General features: G+C 47.4%; 1 long non-coding RNA gene across 5 annotated transcripts in view; it reads right to left on the bottom strand.

The window, feature by feature from the left end:
* LOC104001332 (uncharacterized) overlaps nt 1-14618 on the bottom strand; it is a 334670-nt gene that overhangs the window by 310093 nt on the left and 9959 nt on the right. For 4 of the 5 annotated variants that reach the window (XR_010147681.1, XR_010147684.1, XR_001707559.4 and 1 more), the window contains exon 2: nt 6963-7058. The exons of the other annotated variant lie outside the window; for it this stretch is intronic. This is a non-coding gene — a long non-coding RNA (uncharacterized LOC104001332). The remainder of the gene's footprint in view (nt 1-6962; nt 7059-14618) is intronic. 5 annotated transcript variants of the gene reach the window in all.

The following is a 14618-nucleotide window of genomic DNA, read 5'->3' as shown; positions in this document are numbered from 1 at the left end:
GCCATGTTGGCCAGGCTGGTCTGGAACTCCTGACCTCAGGTGATCCGCCCACCTCAGCCTCCCAAAGTGCTGGGATTACAGGCATGAGCCACTGTGCAGTGCTGGAATTACAGGTGTGAGCCACCACACCTGGCCTAAAGGGCTTTTTTTCATCCTCTACCCCACAAAGTCCTTCTCATGCATGGGTCTCATCCCAAATGTTACCTCCCAGGAGAGACCTTTCATGAGACCCCAGTGTAAATGTTGTCCTCCTGGTGTACTATCTCATCACAACCTACTCTTTTTCTTTATAGCACTTACTACAATTTGTAATTACACATCTATTTTGTGACTTTAATATCTTACTCTCATGGAACCATAGCTCCATGGAAGCTATGGTGAAATGTATTTTTGTTCACCATTGTATCCTCTGTACACAGTGTCTGGCATATAACAGGTTGCCAGTCAACAATTGTTCAATGAATGAGCCAATGATAAAATAACCCCTCGCCCTAGAATACGTCTTCAGTGATCTGCAGATTCAGCCTCTCACAGAGTTAGCTTACCATCTCCCCAACCCCTCACTTTTAATCCATGTGGTTATGACAAAGATATTTTGTTGCCTAGGTCTCCAGAGAATGTGCAGAATGTGATGGCCTAGAATGGGCCCACTGAGCCTGGCTCCTGAGGGGACCTAGGCAGCATTGCCTAAGGCTGAACTGCACTGAGTCACAGACAGACTCAGCAGGGTGGAGGTCTCTTTTATTCATTTTGTAAAAATGATTAATTAATAACTGACCTCCTTAGTCCAGTATGCAAGCAAGCTGACCGATCCTACTTTCCAACTCTATTGCTGCTACAACCAATTGCCACAAACTTAGTGGCTTTAAACAACACAAACTTATTATCTTAGATTTCTGGAGTTCAGAAGTCTGAAGTGAGTCTCACTGGCAGGGCCTCACTCCTTTCTGGAGGCTTGGAGGGGAATCTATCTCCTTGCCTTCCCAGTGTCTTGTATTCTTTGGTTCATAGCCCCTTCCTCCATCTTCCAAGCCAGCGATATCAGACTGAGCCTTCTCACACTGTCTCGTCTCCGGTTCTCTCTCTTCTGCCTCTCTCTTCCACTGACAAGGACCCTTATGATTTCACTGGGCCCATCCAGACAAACCAGGATAATCTCACCATCTCAAGATCAACTGATGAGCAACCTTAATTTCCACTACAACCACTTTGCCAAGTAACTCAACATAGTCATAAGTTGTGGGGATTAGGACATGGACATCCTTGGGGGACCATATTCTGCCCACCACCAACCTCACTCCCTTCCACTTCTCACTCCCAAACTCTACATTTTACCCACAAAGAACTTGAGACTCAGAATCATTATTCTGAAGAGCCAGGGTGGTAGGAATGAGGGCCTGCAGGAAACCACACAAGTTGCCTTGGAAAGTTTCCCAAACGTGCTCTGCCTGGTGTACTCTCCATACCACAGATCGTCATACAGCATTCCAAATTTTTTCACCCGAAAATGAAGATAAGGATGACTGTCTCTCTGGGTCATTATGAGGATTCAATGAATTAACATTTGTACAGCGCTTAGGGAAGCAGGATACTGGATGAAAAAAGAGCTTGCCCTCTGGCTTCAGAAGTCTGGGTTCAAATCTTTTTTATTTATTTATTTATTTTTTTGAGATGGAGTCTTGCTCTGTCACCCAGGCTGGAGTACAGTGGCATGATCTCAGCTCACTGCAACCTCTGCCTCCTGGGTTCAAGCAGTTCTCCTACCTCAGCCTCCCAAGTAGCTTGGATTACAGGCGCGTGCCACCAAGCCTGGCTAATTTTTATATTTTTAGTAGAGGCAGGGTTTCACCATGTTGGCCAGGCTGGTCTTGAACTCCTGACCTCAAGTGACCAACCTGCCTTGGCCTCCCAAAGTGCTGGGATTATAGGCATGAGCCACCACGCCCAGCTAACTTTTGTATTTTCAGTAGAGACGGGGTTTCACCATGTTGGCAAGGCTGGTCTCGAACTCCTGACCTTAGGTGATCCACCCGTCTCATCCTCCCAAAGTCTTGAGATTACAGGTGTGAGCCACCACGCCCAGCCCTGGGTTCAAATCTTGGTTGCCCAACATTTAATAATTGTGTGACTCTAGCAGATTATTAAATTTTTATAAATTCCCTCAAAACTTCTATTTCCTCAAGTATAAAATAAGGATATCAAAAATACCCATCTTACAAGGTTGCTGTGGCGATCAAATGAGGTAAGTCATGCAAAGCATTTAACATATAGTAATTGCTCTAGAAGATGAGATACTATGACTATTATACTAGAACCCCTAATAAATTGTAGCTTTTCTTTGTTGTTCCGGTGCTTTATTTCGTTCTTTCATCTGACAGATTCTCAAATCTCAGCTTAAACATTGTATCTGCAGGAAAACCTTCCTTCCCCTTCTTTCCTAGGCAGAAGTAGTTAATTATTTCCTCCTGTGCATTTCCATAACACCCAGCCTACATTTCTATTACGGCATCAATACAATGGGTTGAATTAAGGATCTTGTATACCCCATCACCACCATACACATAAGAGATCATGAGCTACTTGGGGGCAGGTTCCATGTCCCATTCATCTGTCTATACTCAGTGCCTGGTTCAGGGCCCAGGCAGTGAGATGTTTAAAAAATGTTTGTTGAGGCTGGGAGTGGTGGCTTCTGCCTGTAATCCCAGCACTTTGGGAGGCTGAGCTGGGAGGATCACTTGAGCCCAGGATTTCAAGACCAGCCGTAGTGAGACCTGTCTCTATGAGAAACAAACAAACAAACAAACAAAAAATGCCCAGGCATGGTGGCACACACTTGGAGCCCCAGCACTTTGGGAAATCAAGGTGGGAGGATCATTTGAGCTCAGGATTTTAAGACCAGCCTGGGCAACATAGTCAGACCTCACCTCTACAAAAAGAAAAAAAAAAAAAATAGCTGGGCAGGGTAGTGCATGCCTGTAGTTCCAGCCACTTGGGAGGCTGAGGTGGCAGGATCACTTGAGCCTGAGAGTTTGAGGCTGCAGTGAGCCATGATCATGCTGCTGCACTCCAGTCTGGGTGACAGAGCAAAAACCTATCTCAAAAAAAAGAAAAAATAAAATGTTTGTTGATTGAATAAACATAAAATTCTATGTTACTACTTAGAAATTAGCATAACATAGAATATTTATTAGCTTTTTTGTCCAATCGTCCATAGTATCACTGTGTTCCCAGTATTCAGAAAGGTGAAGTGCACATTCTTTGTTTCCTGGGAGCAGCATTCCTTGGGGTTTGAGCAGGACTGGTCCCCGGGGAGAGCTACAGCAAGAAAGCAGGATTTCCCCATGTCTAGCCCCCTTTCCAGAGGAGTCTTCGGTAGTGTACCTCAGACCACCACCCCTCATTGTCAGTTTAGGGGCTTGCATTCCCTGGTTCAGCAACTTGGCCCCACAGAAAAAGTCTACCCCAAGCAGAACAGGGCTTAAAATCATATTTTCATGGGATGTCAAATCTCCTCTCTTACCTTAAATGAAAGGTATTGTTTCTGAGAGGAGAATGTCACACTCCACCACCAAAATTCTGCTTCCTCGGCAAAAACCCCAGCAGTTTCTCTGCATGGCTGGCAGCTCTCCACCCAAGGCCAATGCTAGGAAATTCACCAGGCCCAACGCAAATCATGAGAGCACAAGCCCCTCTGTGATTACAACAAGGGAAAGCAAACTCAAGGAGCATTTGCTGTGCAAAAACGGGAGAGGAGAGGTGGAGATATGGTCCAGAGACACCAGCCCAGGCCTCACAACAGGACATAACTCCTCTCCGGAAATTTACCCATCGCTTTGCCTAATAAGTAAATTATCCGCAGCTCAGCAACCTCTGAGCCTTCCCTGTAACAAGTGATATCCTTTCACCTTCATCTTTGGTATATATAAAAATATATCCTTCTTAGCTGCCAAAAAGCTATCAGCCCCTTGTCTCTAAGCGATTCGTGCTGGAGACTCAGACCTCTTTCTGATTCACCCACATGGAACCTGCTCTGGGATAGAAAGCTTTGTGTGGAGCTGGGGAGGGTGGAAAAGGTGTCAGCCAGTGACTGGATTCAAATAAATGGGAAACTGTCTATACCTTTTAATGAGTGAGAAGGACCAGGGGGAGCAGGTCAGAATGCGGCTTTCTGTCCCTTGAGCTCCCTGTTGTGTCAGCTTCCATGTGTGTGGCCTGGGGGCTGATCACGCTGTAAGTCCCCGAGAGTCCCAGGCGCACTGGCTGCTTACCTAGCTGGCAGCTCTAAGCACGGACACCTGTCCACTGCAGCAATATCTTCCCAGATCCGGGGGATTCTGGTCCTACTTTTCCTCCCTAGCCATTCCCAGAGGCTCCTGCTTCCTGACAGAGATGTGAGTCTCCTTTGGGCATAACCCAGTTGATTAGCTCAGGAGTCCTGTATCTTCTAGGTGCCCTGTGGCTGGTACCAACCTGTTCAATCCTAGCGCTGTCTGTGTTAAGCAGCTGGTCCGAGGGGCCACATGTTTTGCCAAGATGAATTTAGGCATTGACTTATGTGTGGCCTGCAAGCTCTCTTGGCAAGGCACCTCCTATCCAGATGTTCCATCACCCTGGCACCTGAGCCGACAGGGTGCGCCATGGCCTTGTGGAACCCTGACTGGACTTCTAGGGGCCCGCCTCCTCCAGAAAACTTCCAGTGACAAAGAGTGTCCTCCTGACCCAGGACTCTCCACTCAGAAATCTCCAGCTTGCTCCTCCAGCACCTCAGTCCATTGCATGACTGGGGGCTGTATGCAAACATTTGCTTTGATTTGTAAAATGATCCATATAATTAGGGAAAAGAGTTAAATAAAGGGACTGATTTCAGAGAGCAGGCTCTTAATGACACTAATACCTGACAAAAGGGGTCATTATGATAGGCTAATGGGCCTTGCCTGGCATTCAGCTCTCTCAGGACACAATCCAACACACTCAATTATCTGCTAATCAGGGCCGTTTTTGTCAGAGGTTATTGCCCTGAAGTATCAATTATAGGAACATTATTAATACTTTATGGAGAAACCACATGCATGAAAGTGTTAAACTCATGGGGCGAGCCCTTCAGCCCCCTCCCCACTTGGACCCATAAGATACAATCTCTTTTTACCTCCATTTACCTCCCCAACTGGGGCTTACTACGACCCATTGGGTCTGCTGGGAAGGAGCCAGGGCCATGATGATGTTCGCAATCCTGTCACCTGTGACCAAGCTGGCAATCCCAACTCTTAATGCCACCAGCTGGCAACAGTGGCTTAGCCCAAAGCCAAGGCATTACTGACTCAAGATGTGAGGGGGAAACAGGGAGCCACTGGGGCTGCCAGAACAAGAAGTCTCTCTCTCCCTCTCTCCCTCTATGTGTGTGTGTGTGTGTGTGTGTGTGTGTTTCCCTCTTCCTTACTATCTCTCTCTCACTCTGTCTCTTTCTTTCTCTCCCTCCCTTTTCTTTTCCTTCTCCTCCTCCTCCTCCTTCTTTTCTTTCTCTCTCTCCTCACCCCCTCAATGTGGTCCTTTCAAGGAAGTGGAGAAGAGCTGGAAGGAGGCCCGCCACTTCAGAATACAGTCTGCTCAGGACACGGTCTACGTTGCTTCCTAGAACCCACGGCTGCCTGCTGGACACTCGGATTTCGCCTCTAAGGAGGCACCATCCAACACAGAAACGAGGAATAACTCTAAAATGTGTTGTGATATAGAAGACAAAACGTGATAAGAACTTTAGAGCCAGATCAGTCCTGATTCAAATCTCTGTTGTACCACTCGCTGTCAGCAGGATTTCAAGCAAGTCACTCAGCCTCTCTGGGCTCTAGTTTTCCAATGTCCTGAGAGGCAGTGTATCATAGTGAAGGAAAAAGGAGGCTTCAGGATGCCGGCTTTGCCACTTACTAGGTGTCCAAGCTTGAGTGAGTTATTTAGCCTCTTTGGACCTGTTTCTCACATGTAGGGCAGAGATGGTTACATCCATATGCGAGAGCCCTGGTGAAGGTTAAACAATAACGTGCGCACAAGGGGAGGACAGTACCGGGCACATTTCATTCACAGGGAGCGGGATACTAACTTTGAGGTGGGGTTCTGAGGTTGAAATATTTGTTGCTAAATAATAATGAGCCCAAACACTCAGAAACAGCAAGATCTCTCTGCTCCTTCACCCTTGAATAATTAAACAATTGCCAGTAGGACAAGGGTTTACTGGTTTTTCCAGCTGGGAAAGAGGGTGGTAGTGATCCCCTGAAAGTCCATCCAGTGTTCTGGCATCCTGGGAAAATGCCCAGCCTGCCTGGGGGAAGCTGCCTTTCCAGAACAGATGGGACTCTCCACACCTGCGGCCCAGCAGGCCTAGATCTGCCTGTTACAATCAGGACTACTTGCAGAAAGAAGACTTGGTGCCTCGTCAGGATCTCCTGTAATCTGATTTATGCAGTTTAATCTCATGAGAAAAAGGAAGCAAGAAGAGATAGGAGAGTCTGCTCTGCTACTTAATGGTCTCTCTCTTCTTTGTCGACTTTACTCTGTGGTTGAGGAAGTGGAAATTTAAAATATGGTTGTGTTCATGCATTCACCAATAGTTGTTGAGTACCTACAATGAGTTAGTGATGTGATCACAGTCTAGAAGTGGGAGACCAACTCAAGAACAGATCAATTCTACTAGAGTTTGATCTACAAAAGTATCTATCTATATGCCTAGAGGTTCCTATAATTCCTGGTCAAGCTAAAGGAATGTGAGTTATTCCATCTGGGGAAATGAGCCGAACCACAGAAATGCAAAACGCTCAAGTGTTAGGAGAATTATCAAAAAATGGGTGGTCATCTCCAGCTCAACCGAATACAGACATCAGAGAAACAAATTTTCTATAACTATGAGGTTTTAGGCCAAGAGGCTTAGCCTAAACATCAATAAAAATGCAGGAACAGGCTCTGCAGCCTCTTACCTGGAGACGAGAGTCAGCAACTGAAGGCGCTTGGTTGACTTTGGCAGAATCCAGTCCAGTGCAGAGGGAGGACCAGCACTACAATTCCGTGTCCACCTGGTATGGCCAGAAAAAAGGGAACCAGCACTTACAGGCAAAAGGCCTCGAAATCCTGCCTGTGACAGCCTGACCCACGGCTCAGTGGTAGGAAGTGTAGGTGGAAGGAATGAAGGTGCTGAGAATGCGCCCTCCTGACCCTTGATTATGGCTTATAAATGTGCTGTTTGGTGGGCCTGCGTAATTAGTGTTTGTGTTAAGCAGTTACGGGGTTAAGTGCTACCAGGGGTTTCATCTGGGCTGATAGAGTCTGAGCTGCAGAGTGGGGTGGTTGCCTAGCAACAACACCTGTAGCATATTAAGCAGCCAGTCAGCTTTGTCAACTTCTAGCAGGGGCTTTGTAGAGCGGATGACAGGGAGGAGGAAGGTTTGTGGGGCACAGAGGTGGGAAGCTGGGCAGTGCGTCTCAGGATGCAAGAGGGTTCTGGGGAAATCAAGTGTTTGTGTGAATTCCACAAGAACAGCTTTATGTCTATGTTCCTCAAGCAGGAGAAAGATCAACAGCTCCAGGTGTGACTCCAGGACAGATATCCTCAGTCTTACTGTCACCTGTTTCTAAAACCCTCACAGCAGCAGCTGAGTGAAATAGGAATCCCCCTTCCTCAACCCAAGCCCCCTCTCAAATAAAGTGCCTCGGATTGGGTGATTGGAGAGGGAGGGATGAGGGAGAAGTACTTTCATGGTTTTGTTTTCAGATTCAAGAAGAACAGGGGATATTTCTGCTGACTTGTCTTTGAGGCAGCAATCACAGAGAACAAAGCAGAGACCCTGAGAGGGTAAGATCTTTCTCACCGCCTTCCCTTCTCACCTCTCATGCACTTCTCTGGACTTCATCTCATGCACGCCTGAGATACGGCTGGAAAAAAGAACAGATTTGAGGAAGGGTAGGGAGCTTAGTGATATTGCCGCTGCCTTTGTAGTATTCATGGCCTAGCTAGCCTTCTCCCAGATTTCCAAGCTGCCCTGAGTGGCGGTGGAGGGATAGAGTGGTGCACCTTCTAAGAGTGGGCAATCCAGAATGAAGCACTAGCAATCAGGTGGTGTGGGATCAACTCTGCTTCTGTCACTTGTAAGCCAATAGCCTTTGGCCGATACCTGTCCGGAGACTCAATTTTCTCATCTGTAAAGTGGAGGATAATTATATGTGCTCCACTTACATTATGAAGATCAAAGAAGGCCACTTAAGTAAAAGCATGCTACGAAAGCTATAAATCCTCCTACGTGTATAAGGTATTAGTATTACAAAGAAGACGCCAATATATCTGCTCTTTCAGAATGGCCTGAGCTATCTGCTGTTTAGCCCACAGCGAAGAGCAGAGGAGCAGCCACGTGGCTGTGTTGCCGGGTAACTTGGTGGTGGAATGGCTCTGAAAGGAGGCCTATTCAACTCTGCTATTCTAGGTTCACTGGTTCAAATCCAGCCCTAGGCCAACAATTACTGTAATCACTGGGTTTGGAATTCAAGAGTCTGACTTTCGGAAGACCTTTTGCTTATCTGTGACCCATTGAGTTTTCACCACAAACTTATGCATGCGATTACATGGGAAGCCGGGAGACTGCAGAACCTGGCTTGTGGTCCCAAACACAGATCCACCCACCCTCCCCTCTGCAGGCCAAGGCTGCTTCTTCTAGATTATCTGAAAAGGCAATCTGGGGGCTGAAGGGTACGTCGTTTGCCCTCTGGGCTTGGAAATAAGTATCGGCATGGCCGAGCCACATCTGACACTGCCTTTAAGTGTCCTAGGCCTACCCGATCCTCCCTGCATGACTGAGAAAGCAGGCGTCTGGCTTTCTCCACCACAGTTAAGAGAGCTCCTCCTCCTACCCTTTAAGCCACACCACATCTGATCAGAAAAAAAAAAAAAAAAAAATGTCTGTGTATATATTCAGAAACCAGCAGATTTAAGGCCCATCCAGGCTGAAGTAGCAACTTGCCAGCCCAGAATGCACCAAGCCTTCTATGTGATTTTGTGGGTTTTCTGCCTGTGTGTCTGTGGGGTCTGCAAACGCCCTGCCACACCCAGAGTGACAGACGCTGTGTGTGTACGCAAGCCGCTCGCTCCCCGGAACCCCTGCTCCCGTGTTGTGCCGTTATTTTCATGCTCTGGGTTATATTTAACTCAAGTCATAATATTTGGGGGGTTGGAAGCCTGCTGTTTCACCAAGAAAGGCATTTGAATATTCTCAGTTCCAGAGAATTCCAAGGGCTCTGGGAAGAGTGAGGCGGTTGCCCCAGATTTGCCTGACACATCGTGATCACGTGGACTCCATTAGTGGAGGGCTGAGGTGCTGAGCAGGCAGCCTAAAGGAATGTTGAGAAACAATGAAGAGGAGCCCTGAGTGATGTCAGCAGGAGGCTGATGCCTCTGGGGGTCCCAGGCAGTCGCCTCACACATCCCCTAGGGGAGGGAAGCACTAATTGGCGACACCACCTGCCTTGTTACCCCCACCCCCCACCTCGTACACCCCATGTCAATCCGAGGGGATGCAGAACCAAAGTCCCACGTGATGTGAGGGGAGGCGTAACTCAGCTCATCCCCAACTGAGGCTCTCACTCATCTCATCTCCAATAAGAAAAGCAAGCATCCGAATGGAGCCCCATCTAAATAGTGGGGGTCACAGTTTTGCCCCAAAGAAGGCCTGGCAAGGTTAGCATCGGCAAAGTACAAGTCATCCATAAAGGGTGGAAACAAGGATAATATTATTTATTATCCTTTAAATATTAAACATAATATAAATATTTAAATATAAATATCTAAATATTAAATATAAATATCTGAATATTAAATATAAATATCCTTTAAATATTAAATATTATTTATTATTCCTTATCGTAAGAAGCTATCCTTGAAGACATAGGTAGATTCACCTGTTTCTGGACTTTATGGACACCTTGTATATATTTTTTAATTCTGGGTCTCTAAGTACATTTCCTGAAAGTTCTTTCCATATTATATGATAAATTTCTCTGCGAGATTCCACCATATTTCTTTTTCTTTAAAAAAATTTTTTTTTGATTTTTTAGTTTTTATTTTTGAGACAGGGTCTCACCCTGTCACCCAGGCTGAAGTGCAGTGGCGTGATTGCAGCTCACTGCAACCCCAACCTCCCGGGCTCAAGCGATCCTCCCACCTCAGCCTCCTGAATAGATGGGACTACAGGTGCACACTGGGCTAATTTTTGTATTTTTTGTAGAGACGAGTTCTCGCTATGTTGCCCAGGCTGGTCTCAAACTCCTGGGCTCAAGTAATCTGCCTGCCTCGGCCTCCCAAAGTAACCCTATTTCTTTCACACCATTTCTCCAAGCAACAGAGGATAGTTTGGGTAGTTTCCCAAACACACTGGGGTGGAGTCTGCCAGTAGCTGGAGAGGGAGGCCAGCTAGGATTGCAACATACTTTTCATTATGGTGTCTAGACAGAAGCAGGTCTTAAAGTTGGAGAAGAGGAGAAGGGAAAGTACTATATCCCAGGGAACCAAACACTGTCTAATCCCCTCACCAGTGAGAGCAGCTGGCCCGAGGCCTGCAGGGTGTCCTGTGAGAACAGCTCCCACTGGTGCCTTCAAGGGTCTTGCCAGGTGGAGGAGTCCAGGAGTCAGTCACTCGGGGAGCAGCAGACGAGGGCTACCCCAGTCCCTGGCCACTGCAGGCCACGCTCTCATCTCCAGCCTGAACCAACGCACTAAAACCAGCACTTGCTTCACATTCATGGGAACTGACATATGGCATAACTTTTTTTTTAATCTTCCAAGTTCCCTAGGCAGCTTTGACGTGAATATTAATACTAACATAATTTTATGATGATTAGAGAACACAATTAGGGGCTATTAATAATGACACAAATAATGACATTTAAGGCCTCATTTTAATTTGAGTAATATTCTGTCCGGTGGTATTCAAACAGCTCTGTCTAGCACAATTAGTATAGTACTGGGGTGCAGTCACTTTTCACAGAATCCGTCAGTCGCACCTCACCAACACACCTCCACGGCAAGGGAGACAGATGGGGGACCCTGCCCCACACCTGAGATGCACCCAGAGACAGCCTTCTGCTGCAGCCTTGACTTGGACCCCAGGGACAGGTCTCTCGGACAGAGGGCGTTGTGCACAGATTTCAAGAGTCTAAATTGGGAAGGAGTGCTGGTGGCTGGATTAAAGTCCGCTAAGCAGTCAGTTGTTCCAACTTTAGGTACCACATCTCCCCAAGAAGGTGGACGAACAGTGTGGGTTTCCATTTCCAGCTTCCCTCGGCTAAATCCTACTTGACCTGCAGAGCATGGCTCCCCACTGAGTCCCACAAGCCCCCCCAAGCCCTCTCCTTCTGCAGCATTATTCTAGGCTGTCCACAGAGTACAGTACACTCAAGTGTAGTGATTTGTTTACTTACCCACCTTCCCAGCGGGCTGCTCACTCTTTGAGGGGTGAGGTTGTGTCTTATCTGCCTTTAAACCCTCAGCTCCCAGGTACATAGTTGGCTGTCAGTCAGGGCTCGTTGAGTGACTTAATGGCGAAATGACAGCGGTTCTGCCTTGCACCCACGGAGCATGTGTTGAAGCTGGTATACTATTATAGCATTTCACTCTCAGAGCTCTAAACTGCATCTTTGCTTTTGTTGTGTTTTGTTTCTTTTTTTAGAGATAGAGTCTCATTCTGTCACCTAGGTTGGAGTGCAGTGGTGCCTTCATAGCTCATTGTAACCTTGAACTCCTGGGCTCAAGCAGTCCTCCCACCTCAGCCTCCCAAGTAGCTGTGACTATAGGCATAGGCATGCACCACCATACCTGGAATTTTTTTTTTTTTTTTTTTTTTTTTTTTTTTTTTTTTTTTGAGAGATGGCTGGTCCCAAATTCCTGGGCTCAACCGATCCTCCCACCTCAGCTTTCCAAAGTGCTGAGATTATACATGTGGTCCAAACTGCATCTTTTGAGTGTTTATGACCAAAAGCAAACATGTGAGAGATGGCTAGGCTGGTTGAGGAGGTGCACAGTAAGGAAATATTTGTGAACTGTGAGACTTCAGTGGTTAAACAAAAACCAGTGGCCCTTAAGACTTAAAATAACCCAAGATCCTTAACCTGTGCGTTCACCAGCTAGGGGAAACATACCCTAGTTGCATATGTTTTGAGTTGTAGACTACATTCTTTATGAAGAGAATTAGCTGATAAGCCTGGACAAGAAACTAGGTTTTCTCCCAATTCAGGTCTCTAGAGTAGAGAGGAGAAACTGAAATAGCAAACTTCCCGATAAGTGAGGATTATAAATGAAGAAAAAGGAGGAAGAGGGGAAGAAGGAAGAGGATGGGAGAAGGGCGGGAAGGAGGAGGGAGGAAAAGGGTGAAGGAGGAAGTGGGGAGGAAGAGGAAGAAGAAGGAAAGCTACTTGTTGAGCGTTTTTCATGTGCCAGGCACTTCAGTACGTAACAACCGCTATGTTCTTTGATCCTCAAAATAATCCTATGAGATATATACTATTATTATTCCCACTTCACTAACGAGGAAGCTCAAGTTTAAAGAGGTTAAAGTAACATGCCTGGTCACATGGTAGCATGCAGCTGGGCCAGGCTTCAAGCCCCTGTCTGTCTGACTCCAGAGCCCAAATCGTGACCACCCACTGTACTAGGACAGGTGACAGAGGAGGATTAGGAACATGTGGGATGCTCATGTCACAGGATGGGGAAGGCCACCCGCCAAGTGCATATGATAGATGAGGCAGCTTGTTGATGTCCCTGCCACCTAAGGACCCTGTGAAGTCTGCAGGGGGAAGAATGAAAATCTACTGGCCAAGGGCCAGCGCAGGGAGCCCTAGAGCTGACAAGGGCAGGACACTGGCCCCCTAGAAAGGGTGGCACTAGACATACCCAACAACAGGGTTGGCGGGTGGCCAACCCCAGCACAGGCTGACAGTGTTTTGGCAGAGGCCAGCAAGACTTTGGAGGCTGGGGCAGGGTCCGGGAGCAGCGGGGGAAGTTAAGTGGAACACTTTCTGGGTAATTGACTCTCTCTGCCCATAGGACCCCCTGCCAAGCCCAGGCAGGCCCAGCCTGACATGCTGCAACCTGTCTGAAGTCTGTTCTGCAGCGGCAGAGCGCCTGGTTGACAGCAGGCTGATAATTTTGTTATAAGACTCACCCCTTCAGTTGCAAGCTCCTTTTGTCTGAATCCCTGATGTGGAACTCAGGGAACCATCTGAACGTGTGCCAGTGGTGGCAGCAGCAGCCACAATGTAACCAACAGGCAGGATGGGGGCTGGGGGCTCCAGGCTGAGTCCCCCTACTCACCAGCAGCCATCTCCGCAAGCTGGTACCCACCCACAGTGCCACGTGCCCACTATCAGACAGGGGCAGAGTGCAGAAGGGCACTGGGTCCCACACCAAGGGATTCTTGTGGCAACAGGAGGCCTTGAAAGCCCCAAAGCTGGTCACTCATCCATTTTCTCCTTCCAGGGCACAACACATATTTCCTACTGCCACTGACTACCATCCCCTAAATCCTTCCCTCTCTTCTCTTAGTCCACAAGGCCTGGGATTGTGCCCATCCATCCCTTATAGCCAGCCACCTCAAGGAACAGCAGGGAACATCACCTGCTTTGACAGGGACTCAGGATCCAAATGCCCTGATCACGAGGGGAAGCAGCTGCAGAGGGCATGCACGGGCTAACGAAGGGGCACAGAGGAGGTGTAGGCACAGCAGTCAGGGGCAGCATGGAGATGGGGCTTCGTGGGACCCAGGAAGGGCAAAGCAGCAGGGCAGCCAGCTAGAAACAAGTCCAGGGCCAGGCTGAGCTGCCGTTCTCTGGCCTCCTCTTTAGGCTCTGGGGTTGCTTTTCATTCTTGTTTAACACGTGTTTAAACTGAACTTCTCTTCCCCACTCACCTGCAGCTTCTCCTAGTGCCCTGAGCTCTATGACTGACACTGCTCTTCTCCCAGCTGAGTTATCTCGGGCCATTCCTGAACCCACCTCAGCTGCCAATCGGAGTTAGAGTTGCATTGATTTCACGCCCCCCACCCAGGGGTAGTGGGGTACCATCTACAGGGGTACCATTGTTTCCAGTCTAAGTTAAGTCCTTTGACCCTCTTTCCTAGACTATTACAATAGGCTCCTAACTAACACCCAGGCCTTCATCTGTTCCCTCTTACCTGCTATATCAGAATTACATTCCCAAAGGGTAAAAATTATACCCAATTAGCTGGGTGTGCTGGTGCATGCCTGTAGTCCCAGATACTCAGGAGGCTGAGGCAGGAGGATCACTTGAGCCCAAGAAATCAAGGTGGCAGTGAGCTATAATCACGCCACTGCACTCCAGCCTAGGCAACAAAGTGAGACCCCCATCTGTATATAAATAAATAAATAAATAAATAAATAAATAAATAAAATAAGTTTTAAGAAAATTATCCCCAACATTTACGAAGAGCTTACTATATGCCAGGCATTAGTCCAAGCACTCCTCATGTGTTACTTATTTGATCTGCACAACTCAATGCATTCAGGACTATTTATCATTCCCATTTTACAGATGAGGGAACTGAGGCACAAGGAGAGTAAATAATTTGCCCAATGTTACA

The sequence above is a fragment of the Pan troglodytes genome, chromosome 9 (assembly GCF_028858775.2).
Source record: "Pan troglodytes isolate AG18354 chromosome 9, NHGRI_mPanTro3-v2.0_pri, whole genome shotgun sequence".
Taxonomy (NCBI): domain Eukaryota; kingdom Metazoa; phylum Chordata; class Mammalia; order Primates; family Hominidae; genus Pan; species Pan troglodytes.
The sequence above is the reverse complement of the archived record's forward strand: the minus strand, read 5'-3'. Positions and strand labels throughout refer to the sequence as shown.